The sequence below is a fragment of the Sapajus apella genome, unplaced genomic scaffold (genome assembly GCF_009761245.1).
Source record: "Sapajus apella isolate SASKATOON/1434 unplaced genomic scaffold, GSC_monkey_1.0 scaffold30, whole genome shotgun sequence".
In the NCBI taxonomy this organism is placed as follows: domain Eukaryota; kingdom Metazoa; phylum Chordata; class Mammalia; order Primates; family Cebidae; genus Sapajus; species Sapajus apella.
Window position 1 is genome coordinate 8393874 of NW_022436970.1, and position 8048 is coordinate 8401921.

The 8048-nt window shown below is 37.7% G+C and overlaps 1 non-coding gene across 1 annotated transcript; it reads right to left on the reverse strand.

The window, feature by feature from the left end:
• Positions 1-7428: 7428 nt before the first annotated feature.
• LOC116561874 lies at positions 7429-7535 on the reverse strand. Its single transcript, XR_004273645.1, has one exon. It is a non-coding gene; the product is annotated as a U6 spliceosomal RNA (small nuclear RNA).
• Between the last annotated feature and the right edge of the window lie 513 nt (positions 7536-8048).

Sequence of the window (8048 nt, forward strand, 5' to 3'; positions counted from 1 at the left end):
TCAGATAATTAATTCACAGCACAGTTCTAAATAACCCAAGGAAAAAAGCACAAGGAAAATTGGAAAATATATTTAATGGAACAGAGAAAAAAACTATCAAAATATATGGGATGTAACCAAAACAGGATATATGGGGAAAACTTATACCTTTAATCACGGCTTCAATAGAAAAGAATAATAATCTCAAATCAAAACCTAAACTTTCATCTTAATAAACTAGAAAAAAGTAACCAAACCCCAAGCAATCAGAAAGAAGGAAATCATAAAGATCTAAGAGGAAATCAATGAAACAGGGAACAGAAAAGCAATAAGAAAAATCAATTAAATTAAAAGTTGGTTCTTTGAAAAGATCAAAATATTGGCAAAACTTTATATAGATTGATGAAGAAAAAAACTAAGACACAAATTACCAAAAATAATGGAAGAGGAGACATCACTATTGACCTTACAGAAACAAAAAGAGTTGTATGAGAGTACTATGAAAAACTTTATGCTAACCAATTAGACAACTAGATGAAATGGACAAATTCCTAGAAACATAAAAGTTGTCAATATTGATTCAACAAGAAATATAAATTTTGAATAGATCTATATCAAGTAAAGAAGTTGAATTTGTAATTTTAAGTCTTCCCACATGAAAAGAATCCCAGGTCCAGTTGTTTTCACTGGAAGATTCTATAAATCATTTCAATAATACATAATATGATCCTTCATAAACTCATAAAACAGAGATGGAAGGAATATTTCCCAACTCATTCTATGAGACCAGTAATAACCTGATACTAAAACCAAAGACATCAAAAGAAAATTGCAGATTCATGTTCCTCATGAGGTTAAATGCAAAAATTCTCAGCAAAATATTAGCAAACTGAACCTAGCAACATACAAAAAGAATGCTATATTATTACCATGTAGAACTTATCCCAGGAATGCAAGGTTGGTTTAACATCTGAATTATCAGTTATCATAATACATCATATAATAAAGCACATAGCCAGAAAAAGCATCATCTCAACATCTCAATGTTGAGACCCAGAAAAATCACTGCACAAAATCCAATACCCATTCATGAAAAAAAAAGAAAAAAAAAAACCTCCCAGCAAACTAGGATAGTTTGCTGTTTTAAAACAGCAAGATGTGGTTAGGTATGGTGGCTCATACCTGTAATCCCAGCACTTTGGGAGGCCAAGGCAGGTGGATCACCTGAGATCAGGAGTTCGAGACCAGCCTGACCAACATGATGAAACCCCATCTTTACTTAATACAAAAAATTAGCTGGGTGTGGTGGTGCATGCCTGTAGTCCCAGCTACTTGGGAGGCTGAGGCAGGAGAATTGCTTGAACTTGGGAGGTGGGGGTTGCAATGAGCTGAGATTGCACCAATGCACTCCAGCCTGGGTAATAAGAGCTAAAAAAAAAAAACCAGCAAGGTGTTTGATACTTACGATGAAAATTTTAAAAGTTGGAAATGTTGATGGAACATTTGAAATACAAATATTGCATGCAAGAAAAATGAACTTTGACCTGAGGATTAATAGTAAAATTAATATTTGTGAATATTTCAAGAATAGTCAGATTATAAAACTAGTGTTCTGATGTGTGGATACGCTCTGAGAATAATGTAACAGTGTGGTTTAATTGAATTTGCTTAGATTGTATCCACATAACTCCATTATAACCAGTTGAAAAAATGAAAAAGAATACAAATATATTTCTACATTATAAACAAATTGGTTTTTAGTTGAACAATTTTGAAATGAACTAAAGAAATTCACCATTTATTTGATCATAATTTAAACATCATTTTTTGTTTTAAAAGTATGTTTTTAAAAAAGCAATCAGCTGTTTATGGGACTTAAGTAAAAGTCTTTAATATGTATTTACTTTTTTACATAAGGTTTGTAGCCAGCCCTCTAAGGTTCATAAGTAATACTTAAAATCATAGAGTCTTGCTCTGTCACCCAGGCTGGAGTGCAGTGATGTGATCTCAGCTCACTGTAACCTCTGCCTCCCTGGGTTAAATCGATTCTCATGCTTTAGCCTCCCAAGTGTCTGGGACTACAGAAATTTGCCATTATACCTGGCTAATTTTTGTATTTTTAATTTTGATGGGTTTTGCTATGTTGGCCAGGCTGATCTCAAACTTCTGGCCTCAAGTGATCCACTTGCCTTGGCCTCCCAAACTGCTGGCATTATAGGTGTGAGTCACTGCACCCGGCCTAGAATTTATTTTCTATAATTCCTTCAAGCTTTTTTCTTTTTTAAAAAAATAAGGAAGAACAGTATCCTTGAAATGGTATTGTTTGGGATCTAAGTAGTTACTGAAGTTTAAACAATGTACAAATTAAAATGATGTCAAAATACAAGAACAACAGGCTGTTTAAATCATCATACATAGGTGATCTTACTTGTTTATTCCAAGTTGATAAAATTTGGCTTGGGGGGTGACCCCCTCTGACTAAATTTGCAAGGAACTGATACACCAGAATGTCAGTGGTTTTATTTACCAAGTGGAACATCTTTTTTCCTGCGAGTGGGTTATATATCTCTCTTTCCCTAGAGTATCCTGTTTCCCAGCATGAAGACACTGGGAAAGTGAGTTGCTAATCAAAAGGTTATTTGGCTCTGAATCAGAATCAGAGAAAGAAAATTTAGTGATCTCAGAGATTTTTCCTGAGGATAAGGGAGAAGCCCAAAGAACTAACTCTTCTCCAGGACAGAGAAGGTCTTTCTGATGATGAAAAGCCATGTCCACCAGATACAGTAGCTGTTAACACTGAAAGGTGCTGCATCAACCTTAATAAATGTATACACTGTCAATTTCCCCTACTTTAGATTCCAAGCATTCATTAAATAAGAGAATTCACTTATAAGGAACTCCACTATGAGTTCACGTCATTCCGTTCCAGTGTGATTGCTTTGCAGCCTTTTTTAGGAGCATTTCTGTCTGAGGATGACCTTGCTTGGACTTGGCTGTCTTAGGTTTCCATCAGAACACACTGTCACACTGACTCTTGGAACGCTGTCTGACTCTGCAAGCCATTACAAGTTGATTGTAACCAGCTTCACTCTCTAATTTTTTGAAATATCAATATATGGAGGTAACACATTCAGAAAACCAGTTATCCATTAAGCTTTTAAGTTCCCTTCATAAATCTTATTATTCTATTTTAGGTATAATTCTAAAGGGAGTTTGATTAATGTTTTATCCCATTTACAAAACCAGTTAAACAACTTTAAATGTGTTCAACAGCATTCATGTAATATAGTTTTATTTTTTTATTCATCCTGTGGATGTTTTTGTGATCACTTCTCTACTGTACTTTTACTTCTACTTTACCTTTTCTACTTTTATGAAAAAGCAAATCAGAAATATAAAATAGTATGATGTTCACACATATAATCTTCACCTAGATTTGCCCATTATTGTTTTGCCACATTCACTTTATTTCTCTGTAACATTTTTTTTCTGAGCCATTTGAAAATAAGACATAGATACCATGACATTTCATCCTTCAGTGTTTCAGCATGTGTCTATGGGAAACAAAGACATTTTCCAGATAACCACAAAGTTATTATCTCATCTAAGAAAGTTAACATTGATACAACGACAGTGGGTAATCAGAGGCTCATATTAAAATTTTAATTAATTTACCTAATTATTCCAAAAATGCCTTTAGAGGTTTTAAAAAAAAATCTGGGATCTAATCACAGATTTTGAGTTGCATTTGGTAGTCACGTCTGAATAATCAGTCTTCTGCTTGAACTTGTTTTCATGACTTTTTTTTTTTTCAAATGAGACATGGTCTCACTCAGTTGCTTAGACTGAAGTGAAAGTGGCACCATCCCAACTCACTGCAGCCTTGACCACAAAGGCTCAAGCAATCATCCCAGCTCAGCCTCCTGAGTAGCTGGGACCACATGCATGGGCCACCCCACCCAGATGATTATTTTATTTTTTGTAAAGACAGGGTCTTCCTATGCGGCTCAGGCTGGTCTCAAACTCCTGGGCTCAAGCCATCCTCCTGCCTTGGCCTCCCAAAGTGCTGGGATTACAGGTGTGAGTCACCATGCCTGGCCATGACATTTTTTTTTCTATGTAGAGTTTCACTCTTGCTACCAAGGCTGGAGTGCAATGGCACTATCTTTGCTCACTGCAACTTCTGCCTCCTGGGTTCAAGTGATTCTCCTGCCTCAGCCTCCTGAGTAGCTGGGATTACAGGTGCCCACCACTATGCCTGGCTTATTTTTTGTATTTTTAGTAGAGATGGGGTTTCACCATGTTGGCCAGGCTAGGCTCAAACTCCTGACCTCGGCTTCCCAAAGTTCTGGGATTACAAGTGTGAGCCACCACACCTGGCCAACATTTATATTTTTAAAGATTCAGACCAGTTGTCTAATAAAATGTTCCACAGTCCAGATTTGTCTTACTTCCCCATGATTAGATTCAGCATAAACATTTTGGCAAGAATATTACAAGTAGTGTACACTTCCAGTAGCATCTAGGACATGGGTAAGAAAATATTACATTGTCCCATTATTGCTGACAATAATTGTGACCACATGGTTGAGGTGCTATTTATCATATATACCCGTGTAAAAGTACCTCTTCTAGGCTGGGCACAGTGGCTCACACCTGTAACCCCACCAGTTTGGGATGCTGATGCAGGCAGATCACGAGGTCAAGAGATCAAGACCATCCTGGTCAACACAGTGAAACCCCATGTCTACTGAAAATACAAAAATTAGCTGGGCGTGGTGGTGCGCACCTGTAGTCCCAGCTACTTAGGAGGCTGAGGCAGGAGAATCGTGTGAACTTGGGAGGCAGAGGTTGCAGTCAGCCGAGATGGCACCACTGCACACCAGCCTGGCGACAGAGCCAGATTCCGTCTCAAACAAAAACAAAAAACTTATTCTCCTTTTTAACTGAGGTGGTGCTTTGAGAATATGTGTTTCATTTCTCAACAACTTCCCACTCACTGGTGAAAATGCCTTAATCAATTATTACATTTGGTGATTGCAAAATTATATTTTCCTCATTCTCTCCTTCTACATTTTTTTTTAGCTGGCATTCTTCTATAAATACATTTTATTTTCTTTTTTTCTCTCTGCACTCTCCCCACCTCTTTGAGAATCCCTATGGAGTTGGATTTTCTATTTAATGGTACCATTTTATCTTTTTGAAACTCAAATGTAGCCAGATTTGGCCAGTGGGAGCCCCTCCAAAACTAGCTCGTGTGTCCCTTGTCACATCCAAATCATTCTGAATCAACTGCAAAAGTACAGGATTTCCTAATTGTTTTACTGATAAACATTTATCCTATCGATGGCTCCAGCAAAGGTGACCTTCAAGCCACACAGGGTCTTTGGGAGAAGCTTAAATACTTGAATAAAATCAAGCTTCCTTTAAGAAAGCTAAAGGGTAAGAGCCATTGAATTGAGGCTGGGTTGATAATCAACAGCTCAGCAAACTTGATGTGATCATGTATTTTAAGAAACATGAATCAGCAAATTCCAATCAAGAGAACACTGATGGAGCATTGGTTATTTTTCTATCTAGCAAGCCAATCTTCAAAAACTTCCATCTCTCCAAGGGTCTCTGGAAGTCAGTGTTGTTTTCTGAGGGGGACAGCCCTTGCCTTTTTGAACAGTTGAGCAGAAGATCTATTTGCATAGGTCCCACAGAACCCCAGGGGCTTAGTTAAGGTGGTCTGCCCTGGCAAGTACCCATCATCAGCCAGTTCATTTCTTATTATAAGAGATGAGGTTTCATTTTGTTGTCCAACTAAAGTATGGTGGCACTCCAAAGGTGCACTCATAGAGCACTTGCAGCCTCAAACTCCCGGGCTCAAGTGATCCTCCTGCTGCAGCCTCCTGAGTAGCTGGGACTACAGGCACACACCACCATGCCCAGCTAGTTCTTCAATTTTTAACACAAGTAGCCTAACAGTTTTCCAAACCAAACCATTTGAGAATCAAGTTGACTTCTGGACGGTCTCCAAAGAGTGGTGGGTTTTATGGTTTTTCCAAAAATTTCAAATGTATGAGCGTGAGAACATGACAGCTTGGCCAGTCTAAATCCCTAAGAATCTTTCTGACAAATGGAACCACAACTCCAGGGAGACTGTGAATTCAATCCAAGGCTAGTCTTCCAGAAAAGATGCCATATAGCACGGTATTGGGCATGGATTCCCAGGTGACCAATGGAAATACTTCTTACAGTGACAACACCAGTAATTTCTATCTCAACTCTGTCAGGGCATTTTTTTAAGCGTTACAAAAACTTATTTTTTTAATTTTAATATGTAATTGTTTTTTTCCTTAGGTTGTATATCTGCAAATAACTTACCGGTGTTTTGCACCAAGATCTTTAGATCAGCTTTGAAAGTGTAATATTTAAAGACAGTTTAATATTTAACATCTCTTTTAAAATAAATGCTGTATGTGATCTAACTAAACAAAAATTTATTTTTGAGGTAGCTTAGACCCATGGCAATTAAAATGATCAAAACTACAGATTAAAGTACAATGATATCAGACATATGTTGGTGCCTCCCTGCATCCATATTTTTCTTCCCCCTTCCAACAGCCCTGGATTTCCTTGGAAGGGACCCATATGGTTCTGAAGAAGTTGACTCACTGCCCTGGCCCCAGAGATTGATCAAGAACAGACATAGAACCTCAGCCAATTCAGCTGGAGTGAATCTCAGGGCTAGTCTGAAAATGCTGAGACATGTTTTCTTTTTCCCTACTAGGTAGGAACAAGGTTTCATGTGACCCAGGAGCTTCTGGCCTTTACTTTTGGTTTTGAGAGCATCGTTCATTCATTCATTCAAACAAACTTGGATGAGCATCTACTGTGTGCCAGATGAGAAAACGTAATATTGAATAAAACATGGTCAGTGACTTTAAGATATTTACATTCTAATGGGGGAAACAGACAGGGAGTCATAATAGGTGAGGGGTCTGATAGGGAACAAATTCTTGATATGAATCAGACTGTTTTAAGATGTCTGAAGTAGAAGTGGATGCATCTGGGCATCCTTTTTACAGTCGATATGTTTTAGTATATCAGGCTTCCCTGAACCACCCAATTATCTGTGGTTTTGGTGAAATGTCTTGCAGCAACCCAGCTGCAGAAAGGAGGGTTGCAAAGTCTCCTCCATCATTTGCACCTTCATCCAAACCTTCACTTGGAATCAGTTTTCTGGTTACATATAAATATTTGGATAATATATTATCCAACTATATTACGGTATGGCATGGTATATGAATAATACCACCTTTCATTATTAAAGAGGGAAATAAAACAATATACTGAATGTGCATTAAACATCGTCTAGGTACATCAGTGTAGTGTGGGAAGTTAAATATATATATATCATCTAGGGACAAGAGACAATCATACTTTGTGTCCTGAGGACTTTTTAAAGATATGGAATGCTTCACGAATTTGCGTGTCATCCTTGCGCAGGGGCCATGCTAATTTTCTCTGTGTCATTCCAATTTGAGTATATGTGCTACCAAAGAGAGCACCCTGAGGATTTTTTTTTTTTTTTTACAGGATGTATTTCTTTATAAAAGATTTGGATACAATGACAAACTCACCATTATCACAATATGATCTGGCCCACATGATTTGATTACACAGGGAATATATAAAATAGCAGAGAATCTAGAGCAGGCGTTCTCAGTAGGTAGGCTGGGTAAGAGGAATCCCTTTCTAGAGAGTCTTATTAGAACCATAAGGGTAGGTTTCCCAATGTGACAACTCACATCTTACACTGGGACTCGCATCTTACACTGGGATTTCCATCTGGGCCCCTTTCTCAAAAGCACTAATGCTTTTTCACTCTTACTGAATGTGTTCTCTCACTTATGACAGCATGCAAAAACCCACTAAGGCTTCCTAGTGAGTGTCAGTGTGTAGAGAGGGAGATAAACAACCAATTGCCCAGTTGGTGGATAACCAGAATCATTAAGTCATGGTATGTGTCACTTATGTGTACGAGCTTTGATCACTATATTGTTTAATGTTGGCCAAAGATA